Here is a 21038-nt window from a genome sequence, read left to right on the forward strand (position 1 = left end):
CACCAAATTTCGGCATTTCATGCATTGGTGAACTGTTTCCCCCAATAGTTGACTGATGTGTATCCTATGTGTCAACACATACATGAAAAACGGTGATGAAAATCACCTTACCAAACAACATAGTGTTGCTCACTACCTACGTGGCAGAAGCGTTTTTTTGTGAAAAATGGGTCTTGGAAGTATGGGCATTTTTTCTTGAAAATCAGTCCCAAAAAGTGCCCATGCTTCCAAACACCATCCTAGTGTTCCGCCAGTTGCCATTGTTGAGTCATCTTAAAGTTGTTACTGTTTCTCTATCCCATCATTATAGAAAAGCTTCAACCCCATTTTTCTTGCTATTGTGGCAAGATTTGATGGTATGCAATGACGTCCGTCACCACCAAAAGATCTTGCTACCTCTGGCCGATGGAGCTTGTCTCCTATGTTCTTTCTTTCGCCCTCTCAAATGTCAACAAACCATTTTTTATTTGGAGAATGACGATTCAACCCAGTGTCAGAATTCATAGGCCCAAAATACAGTTGGGGTGGGTGCTAGTTCGGAATTGATGCCAATTCACGAGCGGGCACTGGGGTATACAGTGGGGGTTTTTGGCATTTTGAATGTTTATAGGTTTGCAGTAGAATTCAAAAATCTACATTGGGCCTGTCGATACTTTTCCTTTTTTTATTTTCTTCTTCCACCAATGACACTTGTAGCACATATCACTTGTCATGGGATCCTTGGTGTCACGGGGTTAATCGTTGAGGCCTCGTGCGGCACTCGAATGGGGCGAGTAAGCCTAAGCAGCAAAGCAAACACACAAAAAAGGCAACAAGATGGCATACGAATTAGCAAAAAGCTATTTGTATTGCATTAATAGATGGCAAGCACAAGCACACAGTTCAGTGTCGAGGGGATCTCGTGCTTAACCTTTACACGCTACTGATTCACTCGACTACCTACCTCCCCTCAAAGAGTACGTTAAGCTTTTGAGAGAGTGACATAAGAAAACATCAAAAGAGTGGAAAATCATACTAAGTAATTACAATAACGCCATTGGCGGTCCCCTCTTACAAGATACATATATAGCTCACCCATGACACACATGATTACACCATGAAGGCACGCTGTAGGCACTCTAATGGCACGACAGTAGGTGCTTGATGGCGCGGTGAAGGAGTCACTTGTGACAGTCTCCCCCACTCAATTCGATCTACATCCTCGAAGATCGGCTTCGGTTGGTCCCTTAGAGTCACTGATGCGGAAGGAAGGTTCTTCTGCTGTTCCATGAACCGGCTGTCGTCCAAGGCCGAGGTGTATATTTTGGTGGCATGGTTGGGTTGGCTTGTTTTGTTGGGGTTTCCTATGGCTAAGTCATTTCTTGGCGAACTCAAGGTATGTTAGTGGCTGATTCAGCTTGACTATGGGGAAGGTTTTGGCCAAAGGGTCAAAATGGTATTTTGGATTGTTGGGGTGTTGGTTCCCATGAATTTTTACCCAAGAGTGACTCACAGGGCTACTACGGGATTTAGCTTGAGGGATAGTGCGATAGTGGTCCTTAAATGGCTTGGGTGGCACTCGCTCTCCCCGGTGGCTGTGCTAGTAGATATTGGCAAAATAGGACATGGCCTTGGATCTTCTGTTGGGCCCATCATTTACAGGCATATGAGGCTTTTGCTACAGATGTGGCTTATGCTGATGTCCTTGCTGTTGTGGCATTCATTGTCTTCTTGTTGGAGTTGGCACGATCTCGTCTGGTAGTAGTGTCATTGGTTGCTGCTACCAAGTCCTTTGATGTCTCTTGATGTTGGGTTAAATGTTGGAGCTGAAGGGTTGAGACTTGTTTCTTCTGGGTGTCAACTAAAACAACCATTTCGACCATACAGGGTGACGGCTCGTCCATGATCAGCAAGACGTTTAGATGAGATGTTGGTGCAGCTCTTGCCTGTGTCAAAAAGTCCATGCCCAAGACAACATTAAAGTCATCCATGGGTACAATAGAGAGATCAATCTCCTTGTCCCAAGTGCCGACTCGAAGCCTTACTCGACGAGACATGCCTTCAATGGGTTTTGCACCTATGTTAACAGCTTTGAGCTAGCCAGGCTCTTTTGAAATGGCCAAGTCAAGTCTTTTGGCCTCTACAGTGGAGATAAAATTGTGAGTGGCCCCTGTGTCAAGTAGGGCCTTGGTTGGCCTCCCGCCAAGGCATATGTCAACATACCTTAGTCCTCTCTTGACTGAGGCGCCTAGGACAAAGATCTTCGGTTATAAAAAAACCATATTGTTGTTTTGCCCGGACCAACATCCCTATAGCTTGGCCTGGCCATCCATCCGTTTTCCCCCAAAACCGTTGATTTTGGTCAGCAAACCACTGAACCGGCTGGTTAACTGTTCGAATGGTTTTGACCGTTTTTCAAATTTTTTAATTTTTTTTAAATCTTTTTTTTGTTAGAATGGGCCAGCCGTTCGAACCGGTAACCAGATTCCTAACCGGTTCGATCACCAATTCTTTTTTAAAAACCATGATAAAAATATAAGGTTTTGCACTCTACAAATTTGTATTTCTTCTCTTTCTAAACTGAATCTTAGGGGAGAAATGGAATTTAGGTATAATTTCGAGGGTTCAAGATAAGATGTGCCCATCCGTGATAGCATCAAACGTTTTCTTTTTCTCTTTACTTTTATTTTTTATTTTTTAATTTTGTTTGTTTCCCCGTGCCCTGTCGGGTCTTGAGAGAAGGTTTCTTTTATTTATTCTTTTGAGGAAAGAAACATTGGATTCTATAATTGCAGGAATCCATTGCAACCTCAAATGAAACATAGACACACCTAAAAGGGAAATACAAAAAAGCAATTCATGTGTTAGTTTTATTTGCATTGTGGCCGTGCTCAATTGCTCAAGCTTCATTTGATATAATAGTTTTGGCTGGTTATAACGAAGACTTGGGATCAAATCCTATTATAATTATATAGTCCGACTCTAGAATGATCGATCATCTCAACTATTAGAAACAATGAATTATAATAAGATTAGAGCAACAGTAATATATCCGACTTGGGATAAAAGCCAAATATAGTTATGTGGGTTTTATCCCACATCTCTAGCGTGGAGGGATGCCAAATGATCAATATCGCAATTGATCAAAATTAGAGCAATGGTTTTATGTGGGACATGGAGTAAAAGTCGGATATAGTTATTTGGATTTGACCTACACCTCTATTCTATATCATGGAGGGATGTCAAATGACCATCTCAAAATTATACCAATGTCTATGTATTGCTTCTTTAATGGATATTTATATTACCGATACTTGGCTTGGCCTCATGTCAACCTAATTATTCCAAAACTTTACCCCCCCTCTCTCTCTCTTTCTTTTTCTGGTGGCACTCTCTTACTTTGTGTATTAAAAATCATGGGGTGGTTAGTACTTTGATTATTTCACACAAAAAAGAGTCCAGATCAGAGTTTTAGCTCTTTTTTGTTTTATTCATCAAGACAAAAGATATTATGGAGAATGATTGTGACACCCAACTCAGAATTCTTAACGATAAGATGGACCAACTTATAGCCTAATTTTAAATGTACAGCTGGCTCCAACTATAATTTCCCTAATTTACAACTAATCCAAAAGTATAGCTACTTTCTTATCTAGATTGTGAATTAGTGATCCAACTTTTCAAAGAAACCCATGATGTCATAATTAAATAATAAATATTTATGTTTATTTTTAATCATATTGTTATTTTTATTAATTTTCAAATTCTATCTTAATTATAATATATCTAAATTTCAAGTAACTAATACCAAGAAAAATTTCTCACGTGCTTAATTACTAGTTATCTTAAAATACCTTTATTAAGGTGCCATGGGTTGAAGGTGCCATCTGAACAGTGTTTTTTTTCTGTTTTTTCTCTCCACCACCATCCCTGAGAGGCTCGTTTGTACGTGGGGAAAAGAGAGGTAGCGGCCATTTCTCCGGCAAAGATCAATCGGGTCTAATTTACTACAATTGTTTCTTCCATTCTCTCACATAGCCCGAATCTCCACCGCCCACACAAACACCATCGAGGATTTTGAAAGATCAAGATCGTTCAGTTGTTTCTTCCACTCCTAGAGGCAGACTCTGTTTTCTGGCAGCCACTTCTACATGGAAGCTCCAGTTGTTTCTTCCACGAAGCTCATCAGCCAGTTGCCAAAAACTAGAGGATTTGAGATTACATCGGACCCTGAAACCCTGTGATGTAACCGTTTTTGGTCACGTACCATTTTTTGTGATGTATAAATTTTCTGTCTAAGTACCTCATTGTTTAACCCAGTGGTGACGTGCCTTGGTGATGAGCTACTTGGTGGCGAACTCCCTGGGGGAGAACTGCTTGGTGGCGAACTACCCAGTGGTGAGCTCCCTGGTGGAGAGCTACTTGGTGATGAACTGCCGGGTGGCGAACTGCTTGGTGGCGAACTGCCTGGTGGTGCTCCCTGGTGGCGAACTGCCTGGTGGCGAGCTGCCTGGTGGCGAGCTGCCTGGTGGCGAACTACCTAGTGGTGAACTGCCTGGTGGCGAGCTGCCTGGTGGCAAACTGCCTGGTGGCGAACTGCCTGGGGGTGAACTGCCTGGGGGCGAACTCCCTGGTGGCGAACTGCCTGATGGCGAACTGCCTGGTGGTGCTCCCTGGTGGCGAACTGCCTGGGGGTGAACTGCCTGGTGGCGAACTCCCTAGTGGCGAACTGCCTGGGGGCGAATTGCCTGGTGGCGAACTGCCTGGTGGCGAGCTGCCTGGTGGCGAACTGCCTGGTGGCGAGCTGCTTGGTGGCGAACTGCCTGGTGGCGAGCTGACTGGTGGTGAACTGCCTGGTGGTGAACACCCTGGTGGCGAACTGCCTGATGGCGAACTTGTCACTTGACTTGCTCCTAGGCGGTCTGCAACTCAGAGGATGGTGGAGCTCCCTGGTGCAGCGCAACCCGACTACCCTCCGCGTGAGGTGATTTTCTCTCCTTTGTAGACGGCGAGAGCTGAGAGACCTGCGAGAACTGAATCAGAGGACCCGAGGGTATTTTCCCGGCGGGGACTCTCCGATGCCTAAGTTAGCATTCTGATTACAGAGGGGTTACCATCCTTTTTCCTCCCCTCTAGCTTTGGGGGTCGGAGTCCTTATATAGTGGTGCCCTCGCGGGTTAGGTGGGTGAAAAGCCATCAAATGGTAAGACGTCATATCCCGTCAGAACCGGGGTACGGTGATGAACTCCTCGAGGTTGTCAGGCTGGCGCTTGTGCCAGGCGGCCAGGTCGGCGCCTGGGCCAGGTTGTCAGGTTGGCGCCTGTGTCTGTCGGTGGGTCGGTGTCCGGGCCAGGTTGCCAGGCCGATGCCTGTGTCCGGGCCAGGTTGTCAGGTCGGCGCCTGTGTCCGGGCCAGATTGCCAGGTCGGCGCCTGTGTCCGGGCCAGGTTGTCAGGTCGGCGCTTGTGGCAGGCTGATCCGGCCAGGTCGCGCGCAGGCCGCGCCAGGTTGTGCGTAGGCCGCGCGGGCCGCGCCAGGCCGCGTGCAGGCCGCCCGTAGGCCGCGTGCAGGTCGCGCCAGGCCAGCCAGATCGGTGCCCGGGGGGGACACCAACTTGGTAAGTTGTTGCCTGGGTGCTTGCCTAGTTGTCACGAGGTGCCACGTGTCGCAATTTCACTGGAGGGCCAAATCTGCCCTCATCAATTGCCCCCCACTCCCGAGCTGAGAGTAACTCAGCGAAGGGAGTAGATTTCTTTTGGCCCGTAAGTCGACAAGCTAGTAAGTTTTGATCCAATTCCTTAGGCTTTGGGAGCTGCCTGTATGTGGCGAGCTGCTAGTAAGACGAGGGGGTCTCCGCCAGTTCAGTAGTGTAGCCCTTAGGCTCTGGGGCAACTTATAGTTCACTTTTGCTGATTTTGTTCCTGCCGAGGAAGCGACTGGATATTTAGCAATAGTGTTGCTCGTAGGCTTTGGGAGTGACTCGTAGTCTACTCTTCTTTGACTTTTGCTCGTGCCGGAGAGGAGACCGGGCCTTAAGCAGTAATGTGGCCCGTAGGCTTTGGGAGTGACTTGTAGTCTACTCTTTTTTGACTTTCCCGTGTCGGAGAGGCGACCGGGTCTTAAGCAGTAATGTGGCCCGTAGGCTTTTGGGAGTGACTCGTAGTCTACTCTTTTTTGACTTTTGCCCGTGCCGGAGAGGCGACCGGGTCTTAAGCAGTAATGTGGCCCGTAGGCTTTTGGGAGTGACTCGTAGTCTACTCTTTTTTGACTTTTGCCCGTGCTGGAGAGGCGACCGGGTCTTAAGCAGTAATGTGGCCCGTAGGCTTTTGGGAGTGACTTGTAGTCTACTCTTTTTTGACTTTGCCTGTGCCGGAGAGGCGACCGGGTCTTAAGCAGTAATGTGGCCCGTAGGCTTTTGGGAGTGACTCGTAGTCTACTCTTTTTTGACTTTTGCCCGTGCCGTAGAGGCAACCGGGTCTTAAGCAGTAATGTGGCCCGTAGGCTTTTGGGAGTGACTCGTAGTCTACTCTTTTTTGACTTTGCCCATGCCGGAGAGGCGACCGGGTCTTAAGCAGTAATGTGGCCCGTAGGCTTTGCCTGTGAGGTGTCGAGCTATGATTGTGCTGCATCAGCTTCGTAATGCCGGTCCCCCACTCCTACAAGAAGCTACTAGGAGCTCGACCTTCGGGGGCAGTACTACTAACTTTAGGTCGCCAGCTCACACGGGAGCCTTGCAAGGCTCGATCGGTAAGGGCACCTATGTAGTCTATTGGCCGTCAACTCCCGCGGAAGCCATGAAGAGCTCATCTTTGTAGGGGGGACCTTGCGGAGAGGACTGATGAGGCATTATCTGAATTGAAAGTAAGGTTGGTAGAGCTACTTAGTCTGTTAGCTCCCTGCATAGTTTTTGAGTTCATAAAAAATGTAAACTGTAAAGTGATAGCTTCAAAAAAGTGAGGACTTAGCTTTGGTAAGATGAGAACTTAGCTTTTGTAGGATGAGAACTTAGCTTTCCGTAGCGTGTTCCCACAGACGACGCCAATTGATGTAACCGTTTTTGGTCACGTACCATTTTTTGTGATGTATAAATTTTTTGGCTAAGTACCTCGTTGTTTAACCTGGTGGTGACGTGCCTTGGTGATGAGCTACTTGGTGGCGAACTCCCTGGGGGAGAACTGCTTGGTGACGAACTGCTTGGTGGCGAACGACCCAGTCGCGAGCTCCCTGGTGGAGAGCTACTTGGTGACGAACTGTCGGGTGGCGAACTGCTTGGTGGCGAACTGCCTGGCGGTGCTCCCTGGTGGCGAACTGCCTGGGGGCGAACTGCCTGGTGGCGAACTCCCTGGTGGCGAACTGCCTGGTGGCGAGCTGCCAGGCCGGCGCCTGTGTCCGGGCCAGGTTGTCAGGTCGGCGCCTGTGTCCGGGCCAGATTGCCAGGTCGGCACCTGTGTCCGGGCCAGGTTGCCAGGTCGGCGCCTGTGGCAGGCTGATCCGGCCAGGTCGTGCAGGCCGCGCCAGGTCGCGCAGGCCGCACAAGGTCGCGCAGGTCGCGCGCAAGCCGCACGGGCTGCGCCAGGCCGCGTGCAAGTTGCGCCAGGCCAGCCAGATCGGTGCCCGGGGGGGACACCAACTTGATAAATTGTTGCCTAGGTGCTTGCCTAGTTGTCACGAGGTGCCACGTGTCACAATTTCACTGGAGGGCCAAATCTGCCCTCATCACCCTGCAACAACCAAACACAGGTCCTTTGTCCTCTGTTCTCCATTGCCGGTGGGGAAGCACCCTTTTCGATTCTTAAATTTTAGGTGACTTAGTATTGCACTTGCTAGATTCAGCCTTGCGTCCATTGTTCTTCACTATGAGTATTGTTTCCATACTCAAAGGATAGAGTGAAACGATGTAGGTTACATCCAGACCTCAGCAGGTGCAGCTTAATTTGACTTGCAGAAAAAAAGGTGAAAAACATGTATCTAAGCTTGATTACAATATCAATTTGGATGCAGAATGAAGACGAAATAGCCCATCTATAGCTTCAGTCATCTCCACTGTACAGAAACCACAAGCATGGTTTTTAAAAACGACCCGGTGACCAAACCGGTCAAGGGTCCGGTTACCGGGTCGACCGTTTGACCCGAACGGTTAGCCCGTTCTGACAAAAATTAAAAAAAAACGGTCGAAACCGTTCGAACGGTTCAAATGATTAATCACCCAGGTCAGCGATTTGCTGACCAAAATCAACGGTTTTGAGCAAAACCAAATTCGGTCACCTGACCGGTTCCGAGCTTTTCCGATCCGACCATCTGGTCCGGTCCGGTTTTGAAAACCATGACCACAAGGAATGGACACTGTTGAGGAACGGTACATGGGAAAGACAAATGGTAGAACTAGTACCTATAGAGTCGGAGCCGACATCTTTCATAACCCATTGCGACGTACAAACCACCGACCCTTTTGAAGTCGACTCCAAGATCAGACCAATCCCACCTTTGAAGATCAGAAACATCATTCAAGATCAGAAACACCCAGGGAGGGTGTAGAGAACCTCCTCGAACCCGTCGTCCTTCCAGTAGACTTTAGGCTTGTACGAGGTGACAAGGCCATCAGGAATTCGAAGGCGTAGAGAGCTGCCATTTCTGATAGTCAGTTCAACAACGGGGACGTCGTCGGGTTCCTCAATGAATTTGATGCCTTTCCGACTGAATTTCTGATCCAGAGTCTGTGAAGTAGATGGGGCCGTTACAGTAGAAGAGGCCTTCAACCAATTCTCAATCTCTCCTCTCCTCCGTAAATGTCGTTGTCTTCTCCCATAAATTCCATATCATCGGCTCCAATCCACATGTCTCTAATTCTCCGATCCGCTCATCACCAAAATCACTTATTCGGATCTACCTCTAGCCTCTTTCCAGAAATCGAGTTCTTTGAAATCCAGCTTGTTGTATTCGCAACACAAGGCATCACAAAAACTGAATGGACAGAGAATCAAACCCTTTTTCAAGTATGGGCTTTCCCGGGTGTGACATTTCTCTCGCACAGATTGATGAAATTTTTCATAAATTGAGTTTTATTTTGAAAATTTGAAAAATAATAAAGGGTAAATTTCACATTTTATTATTTCGTCAGGATTTAACAAGAATGACAATTGTCAGAAATAGTAAGGGTATATATAAACAATAAGGGTAGAGTTTTTCAATTACCTAAGCAGTAGGGGTAGTTTATGAAATTTGCCCTAATTTTCTTCTTTGACATCTCAGCTCTCCTACTTGTCATGGATAGATGTTTTTAATACACAATTGGATGGGATGTGAGGCTTTTTCATAATTGTTTAAAACTCTACATCACTTTTCAACATTTCTCTTAAATTCATCACCATAACTTGTTCGATCTGAGGTAATGCACGAACCGAGGAAGGAAGTCAGATAATCATTGCCAATAGGGAGGTGCCGAGGTGGAAGGACGATGTCACGCTTCAAGACCTATGATCAAGAGAGGAAAGTCAGAGGCCCGAGTAGTTATCCCCGGGTAGGTGCTCCGACGCTCAAATTAGTAGAAGGTGGTGGATGGTCGAGCCGAGCAATGAGGGTGCTGGTCCGAGCAGAGTAACAATATGGGTATCAGAAGTTGGATCCCTTACCTTGAGCGGGAAATGCCTCTTTATAGCCAAAGATCCGTGTCCTGGTCAGGTTGTGCTTCCGGGGTCGTTGGGATGAGGTTAACCATCGAGGTCCTCGGGGTTAAGTCATATTCCTTGGCAGAGTTCTCTTCCTCCCTCCTCTTATCCGCAGTTGTGTTTATCCGCGTGACATGTAGCTGACGTGACTGATAGGATAAGATGGGGGGCCACAATAGTAGCGTAGATTGGTTGAACTATGCCGACATGACCGGGCTATGCCGCCATGGCCGATCTATGCCAACGTGGCCGGGCAGACCAGGCGATGACTAGGCGGCCAAGTGTCTCTTAGGACCAGCTCAGCCATGACCGGAACACCACTCCCCTAGTTCTAAAGTCGAGGAATGAAGCATTCCCTCTTTGTTCCTCGGCTAAGGAACTTCCAAGTTGAAGTTTAGTTGAGCATCTAGTCCACTTAGTGTTCCTCGGTGCTTGCCAAAATTTGGGATCCGGGCAATGTGGAGTGTGGCCGAGGAGTCCTTCAATTGTCGGTTGTAGAACTCCAAGAATTCGAACTTCAGAATTCGAACACCACTCCCCCAGTTCTAGAGCCAAGGAGGGGGAGTGCTCGACTGAGATGTTGCGTGATCATTTAGCCCGACAGGGCACCGAGGTGTTGAGCTGTGCTTCAAAGTTTGGATCTTCCTGATGCTCGGTGGCACTTTGTCGACGAAGGCTCTTCGCTCCTTAGCTAAATTGCTGCATGGTCGTTTAGCTCGGCTAGGTGCCGAGGTGGAGTTAAGCTTTGAAGTCAGGATCCCTCTGATGCTCGGCAGTGCTGCGCCAAGGAAGGGCTCTCTGTTCTTTGGCTAAAGAATTGTTTTTAAAATTTCGGAATCCGAACACCACTCCCCCAGTTCCAAAGTTGAAGAGTGGAGCACCTGGTTGAGGTGCGGCACGGCGCGGCCTCCTTTGGTCGGTGTTTGCTGCTGGGTGTCCTAAGGAGACCCGAGGGGTTGATTGGATTGGTGGTCCTAGGCAAATCTCGGGCATCTGCAGTGTTGGTTGGACAGGTGCTACAAGGCGAACCGAGGCAATTAATGTCCTTACCATTGCTTTCTAAGATCGTCGCTTAGGTTCCCAAGGCCTTGCGCGTGTGGTGACAGTCGCGTCAATTGGTCTTCTTGACTTTCGTCAAAGTGGTGCTTGATCCCCACCGTTGATCTAGCTTCAATTCGCGCTCCTAGGGGTTATAAGAAGGGGTGGATGGGCATTTCTTCTTCGCCATTTGCGAGAGGAATTGCTTGAATTGCTCGGCAAGGTGTTGTTGGCGTTGCTTGGCCTTTGCTCTTATTCCTCGGCTTCAAGTTTGGTAAGATGTCTTCCTCATCCCCCCGTTCTTCTTCTGCTTCTGGTTCCTCTTCGAGTTCTAGTAGCTCTGACTATGAGTTAGAGGTTGGGGATTTTGAGGCTGTTGAGGTTGGTTCCTCTAGGGTAGAAGTAGAGTGTCCCTTGCGGGCTGGTTGTCGATTTAGGACCACCCCCTACATTTTGACCCCTTGGGATATGGCTCAGATCCGAGCTATGTAAGACATCCCCAATGAATTCGGGATGAGGTGTCCGCATCCCGGTGAGATGCCAACGGATACTCAGCCAGGTGAGATATGTGTGTACGAGAACAATTTGGAAGTTGGGCTTAGGGTTCCTTTGAATGAAGGGATCGTCGGGGTGCTTTGATGGTATCGAGTATTGCCGGTGCAGCTGATGCTAAACTCCTTTAGATTTTTGTTTGGCCTTATGTCTTACTATGCGGTCCATGACATCGAGTTGACCCTGGGTATGGTGAGCTTCCTCCTTCAGTTTAAACATCACCAGCAGGGCTACTGTTACTTCTCGACTAGGAAGAATATCAAGGAATTGGTCAGGGACCCTCTTCTATGAAGCATTGGAAGGAGACTGTCTTCTTCGTGCATTGTCATGTGGGCCTCCCCTTTCTGGCTATGTTGCAGGTGCCGAGGACGAGAGTATCGCAGCTTCTATGGTCTGTGCTCACCTGGGAGGAGAGGCCGGCCCTGAGCATGATTCATGAGATAGACGTGACGGCATAGACATGCTCTGAGATGTTGATGCTTGATGCGCAGGGTGGCCGGTCTATTCTTTTTGTCGCTTCAGTTTACTTGTCAAATCCTTATTTTTTCTTTTTTGATCTTGTGCTTATTGTTACGATTTTGCGATGCAGGTGTGGAGATGGCAAGCGAGGAGGAGATTGCCCATCGAATGAGGAAGAATCGGCAAAGACAAAACCGGGCTGGTGCACAGCCGTAGGTCCGCCCAGAGGTAGTCCCTCCACCAAGGTCTTCTGAAAGGGCGTCCCATTGCCCAAAAAGGGTTCGGCGACAGGGAAATGATGACAAGGACGTTGTGGATCTAGAGGACGTTCATCGGACAGACATTCCTTCACATACTAAAGTCGAGGGCAACAACTCGGACATCCACATGCCGCGTTGGTCGGTTCGTAGCAGGGACGGGCTAGAGACCCCTAGGGTTCCTGAGCAACTGCTCCACGGAATGATGAAGGTGTACATAACTGAGGAGGTCAGGAATGCTAGGAGCGGCGCCTTGGAATGCTCATTCACTCGGGCAATGACTCAAGTAAGTTCATACTTGCTTTCGTTGCTTTAAGTAAGTTTCTTCATGCTAAAAACATTTCTTATGTCCACAAAACGCGTGCTCGGTAGTTGCTCTAATCGATCGACTTCGGCACTTGCGGGGAATGTACAAGACGGAGCACTATGAGTATCTGTGACAAAAGGCTTAATTGGCCAAGCTTCAAGTGGCCGAGGAGCAGACAGCCATGCTGGAAGCGGAGGTGGCCGAGCTGAAGGCCCAGATAGCCGAGTAAGCAAACGTGGCACATAGGCTAAAGCAGGAGATTGTCGAGCTGAAGGCAGAGAGGGAGCAGATGAAGCAAGAGGTCACCGAGGCAATGGTGGATCAATACAAGGCCTCGGTGGAAGACCGGGCAGGAGATGGATCAGTACGACTCGACTTCCTTCGAGGCTCGGTTCAACATCTTCCGTAGGAGGGCACTGCGTCACTATCCAGAGCTGGGTCAGATTGTGTAGACTTGGGAGGCATATGACTTGGAGACCCCACCTACTTCAGACAACCTTGTTGATGAGGAGGTTGATGGGGATGAGGATGGTGAGGAGGGTGAGGATGTCACTGATCCTCTCTGCTGAGGATTGAATAGTTGCGGGGTTTTCCTTTGTTTTTCTTGTTCTTGTAATGGCTCAATATGTCGAGCCTTGTAATAGCTCAGTTGGGTTCCTCGACCTTGCCCCGACCGAGGTCTGGGGTTGGCCGAGATCTTCAGTCTCCGGCTAGTGAGGTCGGAGTATATTCCAAGCTCTCATCTTTGGGATGCTCAGTTTCTGGTCTTGGGAGCTTTTTGGGCTCTTCAAGGGTTGGCCATTGCTCGGCTAGCTTTGACCAACTGTTTGTTAGTGGATGTGTGGAGTTTAATGACTGCCCTCAAGCCTTGATAGGAGGGGGTGTGCCAAGTCGAGTCGATAGTCGAGTACCTTGGTCGGTGATATTCTACCGAGCTATGCGTCATGGGGTCAAGCCATTCGAAGATCAGCCGAGTTAGTGAGGTGTGCCGAGCTACACATGTGTTACATGGCGTGTGTCGAGCTACACATGTGTTACGTGGCGTGTGTCGCATGGTATATGTTCCGCGGTCTGTGATGTGTGTGCTATGTTACATTGTGTAGGGTGCATGTGCACATGGTGTGTCGGGCAATCAACACATTGCTTGAATAAGGTATTCTTCATTGTCATCAAACCATTGATAGTACATCCAAAGGTTTCCTGTGTTCCAACTCCGTAGTATTGGTCAGCCATCAAGGTCTTCGAGTCTGTAGGTGCCCGGTCCAAAAACTCTGTTGACTCAATATGTCCCTTCCCAATTTGGTCTGGGCTTGCCTTCTCCTGGCGTGGGCACAATGACTTTGTGGAAGATGAGGTCGCCTGTCTTGAACTCACATCTTCTAACTTTGGAGTCGTAGTATTTTTCCATCCTCTGCTGTTGTGCTACCATCTTGACATGTGCTCGGTCCCAGGCTTCTTTTACCAGGTGTAGCTCTGCACAGAGGTCCTCATCGTTCTAGTCTTCATCATAAAGCTCGGCCCAGAGAGTTGGGGAGCCTATTACCACGGGTACCATGGCCCCGGTCCCATAGGTTAGGTTGAAAGGTGTGTCTCTGATAGCCATCCGCGGATTAGTCCTGTATGCCAAGAGTATGCTCGGTAGTTCCTCGACCCACCTTCCCGTGGTTAATCCAATCGGGTTTTCAGGCCGTGCAATAAGGTTCGGTTGGTCACCTTGGTTTGTCCATCACTCTGCGGTTGATGTACGGGAGTGGTTCGGTGGTCAATCCTTAAGTCGACGCAGAGCCTCAAACTTTTGGTCGGTGAACTTCGTCCTGTTGTCTCTGATGAGGACCTACGGAATACCGAACCGGTAGACAATACCTCGCCAGAAAAAGTTTTGAGCATTGTGTGCGGTATTACGTGCCAATGCTTCGGCTTCCACCCATTTGGTGATTTAGTCTACTGCCACTAGGAGAAACTTCTTCTATGCAACCGCAATGGGGAAGGGGCCGAGGATGTCCATACCCCACTGTGCGAATGGCCACGGGTTGGTGGTCGGCTTCAAGGTGACCATAGGTTGATGATGGAAGTTGGAGTGTCGTTGACAATTGTCGCATTTCCAAACGAGCTAGGCAGCGTCTTGCTTCATCGTCAGCCAAAAATAACCTTGTAGGAGTGCCTTGTGTGCTAGGGTGTGTGCACCGGGGTGGTCCCTGTAAATGCCTTTGTGGATCTCCTTGAGGACGTAACCTGCCTCGGCTGGGGAGAGACACTTTAGGTAGGGCAGAGTATGCGAGCGACGGAAGAGCTGACCTTGGATAAGGAAATACCGGGATGATCTATGCTGGAGCCTCTTTGCTTCTACCCGATCTTCTGGAAGTGTTCCTTCTCGTAAGTACTGTATGATGGGGTCCATCTAGTTTAGACTTTGTTGTATTGGGAGGATGAGGAGAGCCATTAATGCAATGCTCAACTGGGCTAGCGTGTCTAGCCGCACCGTCGTGTCAAGGTTGATTTTGGGGTAGCTAGCTAGCTTTGATAGCGCATTGGCTCATATGTTTTTGGCTCGAGGAATTTGTTAGATGCTGAAGTGCTCTAGCCGGTAGGCGAGCTCTTGCACCTTTTGTAGATTACTCGCCATCATTGGAGTTCGCATCTTGAATTGGTCGTGGATCTGGTTGACTACCAGTTGGGAGTCGTTGAAGGCTTCTATTCTTTGAGCTTCGAAGTCTAGGGCGAGGTGAAGTCCGGCGATTAGGGCTTCATACTCAGCCTCATTGTTAGATGCCTTAAACTTGAACCTGAGGGCGTTCTCTAACACCGTGTCGGCCAAAGATGATGAGGCCGGCCCCGCTGCCTTGCTGATTTGATGAGCCATCCACATGCGGAGTTCATACTTGTGGTGACGGGACCGAGTCCTCGGTGGTGAACGTGCATTTGGCAATGAAGTTGGCCAGGGACTGAGCCTTGATCGTGGGACAGGGGGCATACTTGATGTCGAACTCACTCAGCTCTACGCACCACTTGATTAGGCGGCTGGATGTTTTCGGCATTTGGAGGACCTGCTTGAAGGGCTAGTCAGTGAGAACTCAAATGTTGTGGGCCTGGAAGAATGACCTGAGCTTTATGGCCGAGGTAACCAGCGACAGGGCCATTTTTTCCAAGTTGGAGTACCGGGTTTCTGTGCCGTTGAGGACCTTAATGGTATAGTAGATCAGCCTGTGTACCCAGTCTTCCTCCTTAACCAGCACCAAGCTAACGACCTCATCCCCGGCCAAGAGGTAGAGCAGCAGCTCATCCCCTTGGCTCGATTTGGTGAGGAGAGGTGGCAAGCTCAAGTATTGCTTCAATTCTTGAAAGGATCGTTTGCACTCCTCGATCCACGGGAAGTCCTTCGGTCGCTTGAGGGCTTTAAAGAAGGGTAGACACTGGTACGCTGATTTGGACATGAACCTGTTGAGGGTGGCTACTCTACCGGTGAGTTGTTGCACTTCTTTAGGAGTCTGGGGTGATTACATGTCGAGGATGGCTTGTATTTTCTCTAGATTCACTTCAATCCCCCTCTGCATCACCATGAACCCAAGAATTTATTGGAGCCAACCCCGAAAGCACATTTGGATGGGTTTAGATTCATCTTATACTTCTTGAGGGTGCCGAAGACTTCCTTTAGGTCGTTAAGGTGGTCCTCGGCCTTCTTGCTTTTTACGAGCATGTCGTCGACGTACGCTTTCACGTTTTGGCCGACCTGCTCCTTAAATACCTCATTCACCAGCCGTTGGTAGGTGGCACCGGCGTTCTTGAGGCCAAAAGGCATCACCTTATAGCAGTATAGGCCGTAATCGATGATGAAATAGAGAGAAATGGACATTTCATTTGGGGAGCAGAAAGTTCGGTTAAACATTTTTAGTGCCTCTAAGTATCCAAACCTAGGGGAAGATGAGTTCAAGGTGGATATAGAGGATGATCTTTTAGATTCTCAGTCTACCCCTTGGTTAGCCCAATTTGAACTATGTTTGTCAGAAGATGAAAGTGAGTCGGAGAGTTTAGATGAAGAAAGTGCATGAATGTGTCTGGCAGAAGACGTTAAACTAAGCGCTGGTTGGGAGGAAACCCGATGTAGTTTTTAGTGTTTTTTGCTTTTAAGATTTATTTTTCTTTTCTTGATTAGAGACTAGGTGGTAGACCTTGAACCCCTCAAGAAAATACTATTCATTGCTCCCTTTGGCCCATAACATTTTTGCATCATTCTAGTCATGTCATTAGGGACAATGGCATTTAAGTTGGGGGGTGAGGAAAGAGAGAAAAAATTTAAAAAAATTTTGAAAAGCTAAGCCTTTAAATGTGTAGAGTTAAAATTTTACTGAGAAATTTTTAAAATTTTCCATTAAAAGAGATTTCCAAACAGAAAAAGTTGAAGAAACTGATAAAAGAATATTGAATTTTGTAAAAATTGATAGCAAGTGATAGGAGTCAAAATTGGTTTTATTTGAATATTGTCAAAACCGTTTAGAAATTGAAAAATACTATGAAGTTTGCCCCTGCCAAGATAATAAGAGAAAGATGGAGAAATTAGACAAAAATTCTTCAAATTGTTAGAAACAGTGGACTACCATGAACAATGTTACAAAAAAAAGAAAGAATAAAATGTCAATGGACAATGGACACCCTAGACTGAGTAGCCGGGTCTCTTCACCTAAGTCAAGTGTCGAGATTCGTGTCAAATGGAAAAGGGAATGCCAAAGACACTTACCTAACACTTAATTACTGGGTCTCTTCACCTAAGGCAAGTGTCGAGATTCGTGTTAAACGGTGGAAGGCACCTCATCCACGATCTCTTAGGTGAACGGTGATTCCTTGGTGGTTGGTGTAGCTGGCTACACGAGCTGATCTATAGCCGGTGTCGTGCTTCTCTGGCCTTGGTTGCCCTCCAACTCTTCCAAGCATTGTCGACTGTCCTAGATTTTTGTCCCTATTTTCTGGGACTGGGGTATGCGCGGCTTTCTTGCTTGGGCCGTGTGGAGCGATCTTTCACCGAGCTGGACTCATCGGCGGAGACCATGCGAGGTGGCGTCTGCCTACCGAGCTTCTCTTTGGCGGCGATCTACATGGTTTGGTGTGTTCTACTGTGGTTGTCAGGCTCGCGAGAGTGGGCCGTGGAGGTGGACTTCCTCGCCATGACTTGCTTCTCATGGTCGGACTACACTCCCCTCCTTTCTGGTTGACACATTTTGGGGTCCTCGAGACGAGGATTGCCCTTCGTGTGCGTTGGGGCATGAGGGGGGATGGCCTGGTTGGGTGGTGCTACGGATCCTAGAGTCTGCATCATCTCGAAGATCTTATTGACCTTCTCTTGCATTGCTCGGAACTATGTAGGATCAACCGCGGCTGGAGGTTGTAGGATCTCTTGATGTGGAGGGCTGCAACACCAAGATTCCCGAGATGGAGATCGACCTGTTGATCGTTTGGATTGGTTCTTGGGCATCTTTATCGCTTTCTTGATTGCATAGTGAGGAAGGAAAGATTTTTGGGAAAGACTTTTTTTGCATTTCCCATAGATGGCGCCAATCTGATGTTGCTCGATCCGAGGTAATGCACAAACCGAGGAAAGCAGTCAAATAATCCTTGCCAATAGGGCAGTGCCAGGTGGAAGGACAAGGCCACGCTTCAAGATCTGTGATCAAGAGAGGAAAGTCAGAGGCCCGAGGAGTTATCCCCGGGTAGGTACTCCGACGCTCAAGTCAGTAGAAGCTGATGGATGGTTAGGCCAAGCAATGAGGGTGCTAGTCCGAGTAAAGTAACAGTATGGGTATCAAAAGCTGGATCCCTTACCTTGAGCGGGGAATGCCTCTTTATAGCCGAAGATCCATGTCCTGGTTGAATTGGGCTTCTAGGGTCGTCGAGATGAGGTTAACCACCGAGGTCCTCGGGGGTAGAGTCCTATTCCCTTGCAGAGTTGTCTTCCTCCCTTCTCTTATCCGCAGTTGTGTTTATCCGCGTGATGTGTAGCTGACGTGAATAAGAGGATAAGATGGGGAGCCACAGTAGTAGCGTAGCTCAGCCTAGCTATGTCGACGTGACCAAACTATGTCGCCATGGCCGAGCTATGCCAACATGGTCGGGCTGACCGGGCGATGACTGAGCGGCCACGTGTCTCTCAGGACCAGCTCAGCCATGACCCGGACACAAACTAACGGTGTTAGTAGATTACCTTTTTACCCTTTGTTATATTTGACCCATTTTTTAATATTTCAGAAATATCTCTATTATTATTCGACCCAAAACCCATTTTTCAACTTTCTTGGAATACATTCAAGTAGCACAATGAGAGCAAAACGCCTTTCAATGAGTAGAAATCTTATATATAAGTAGTGAGGCACTTAAGGGCATTATAGTCATAAAAATATGTTTAATAAGGTTGACTACCATTTAGGGGCTGTTTGGTCATGAAAATTGCATTTATGCTGATGTGGACAACTTCTGTCAATGAACGCCAGTGGTGCTCTAACGAATGGTGAGTGCTCTAACGGATGGGGTTCCTTGGACATTTTAAAAAGTTATGGCAAGTTAAGATAAATGCTGAAAAGTCATGATGAGTTTTAGATAATCTCCCTTACATTTGTGTGTGTTATTTTATTTCTCAACTAGATAAAATAATGACTAAATAGAGAATTAGAAGGGATAATATTGTTGCATCATGTGCTGTCAACTTTTCTCCAATGTGGAAAAGTTATTTACCCACCTAGGAGAAGGGTATGATAGCTATAAAAAGCGACTTTTTCATGAATCTTGCTTAAATCCATGAAAGAAATATGGGAAAATTGATTTCACAATTCCATTGACGGAATTCCCCCTTCAGGATTATGAGAAATGAACTAAGTCTAAAAGGAATTTTGCTGCAAACAGCACTTACACAAGTGAAGTCATTTGCAGTGGAAAGTAGGGTTCAGGTTGAAAATGCCTAGTGTCAAATTCAACCCTTTGATGATAGTATTCAAATATTTGTAAAAATTAAATAGCCTCATTGAGTATAGATATATCATTTGTAGGGCTGATTGGATTGGGTTTGGACTTCTATGTTCTTTAGCTGCCTTTGGTGTGGTTTGGGTTAAGCCAAACTTGTGCCGAACCCCACCGGTTGATATGATGTAATTGGTAGCATGCAATGATATTCTGTAATTATAGTATTGAGTCAGAAGAATTCTGTGTGATTCATGGACTGCTGACCATGTTTTACAGTCGAGTGATTACAAGTAGGGGTGTCAATTAGACTGGATTTGGTCCGATTTGATCCAGTCCAATGTGAGTCCATTACAAATGGATAAGATCTAATCCAATCCAATGAATATTTTGGACCATTTTGAATTGGTTCAATTTAATGTCTGGACCTCCAATCTGTTTAAATCTGTTTTAATTTAGATTAACTATAACCCAAACCTTATCCATTAACACCTATATTCCTATATTCTATTAATGGTCCAGAATTGGCTCAACCCAATCTAATCCAATATAAATTCATTATGAATGGATTAGGTCCAATCCAATCCAATAAATACTTTGGACCATTAAGTCTAAAGAGGATCCAATCCAAAATCGACCCATTGACACCACTAATTGCAAGCTTCTTAATTAAAAGAAAACTGAATTAGTTGTGAGTAGCAATACAGTAATAGATGATATGAATTGAAAAAGGTTGTAATTAGTGATTAGTTATAGAATCATTCTTTTCAATTCTAACACTCGAAGCAAACTAATGTCAAGTCCTGATATCAAGGCTCAGTTTGGAAGGAGTACATGTATTTTGTATTATTTTATATGTTATATTTATACTATATATATATATATATTTATATTTGTAATCTTTCCAAACTAAACCTAATGAAAATTAATCCATCCATCACTCTTGTACAACACCATACACATCAGTTTTTTGGGGTTGTCCATACATGAAATATGAGAAATTAGAGAACGTGACTACTTCCAAATAATATCCTTCTAGGAAGTCTTATTTCCAAATAAGTTGACATTTATTATGCTATACCTTCCTTATTTCATATGTGAAGCAGAGCTCAATCACAACCATCTGTTTTACTGGCAAGTCTCTCTAAGCTAAGTGCTTTTCTTTTACATTTGTAAAGGAAATCAGTAATGCTTTGGACATTTATTTCCTACGACTAGATTGGGTCAAACCCCACACAGCCCATCCCTAGGAGTAAGGGTGTCAATGGACTGGTTTTAGATTGGACCCAGTCATCCAGTCTAAAATTAATTTGGATGGATTGGACGGATCAGTAAGACATATTGGATTGGATTAATCTAGTGCAAAATATTTATTTGATTGGATTGGACTTAGTCCGTCAATAATAAATTTATATAGGATTGGATTGGGTTAAGCCAATATCTAGTCTATTGATATAAGATAAAATTATAGGTGTCAATGGACTGGGTTTAAGTTGAAACCAATATAAATCAAAACGAATTTGAACAGATTGGACACTCCGGACATTGAACTGGACTGGTCCAAAATATTTATTGGATTGGATTGGACCTGATCCATTTATAATAGACTCAAATTGGACCAAATCCAATCCAATTGACACCCCTAGTGTAGGAGTCATCAACCCTTTATGGAGCCCAGCCTGATACATAGGTCACAACATAAAAAACCCAATCTTAGCCCAACCCAACCAAAATTAATGACTAAAACCTTAATTTAACCCATTTCAACCAAATTTATCGATTACTGGATAAGGTTGATACTCTTACTTCCTCCATCCCGTCACGATTTGCTGGGGGCTATGTA

General features: G+C 46.6%; 1 pseudogene; it reads right to left on the reverse strand.

Moving 5' to 3' along the window:
* Positions 1-7694: 7694 nt before the first annotated feature.
* Positions 7695-16106, reverse strand: LOC109114836 (photosynthetic NDH subunit of subcomplex B 2, chloroplastic-like; annotated as a pseudogene).
* Between the last annotated feature and the right edge of the window lie 4932 nt (positions 16107-21038).

This window comes from Nelumbo nucifera, chromosome 1 (genome assembly GCF_055504915.1).
Source record: "Nelumbo nucifera cultivar China Antique chromosome 1, China Antique-T2T, whole genome shotgun sequence".
Lineage (NCBI taxonomy): Eukaryota > Viridiplantae > Streptophyta > Magnoliopsida > Proteales > Nelumbonaceae > Nelumbo > Nelumbo nucifera.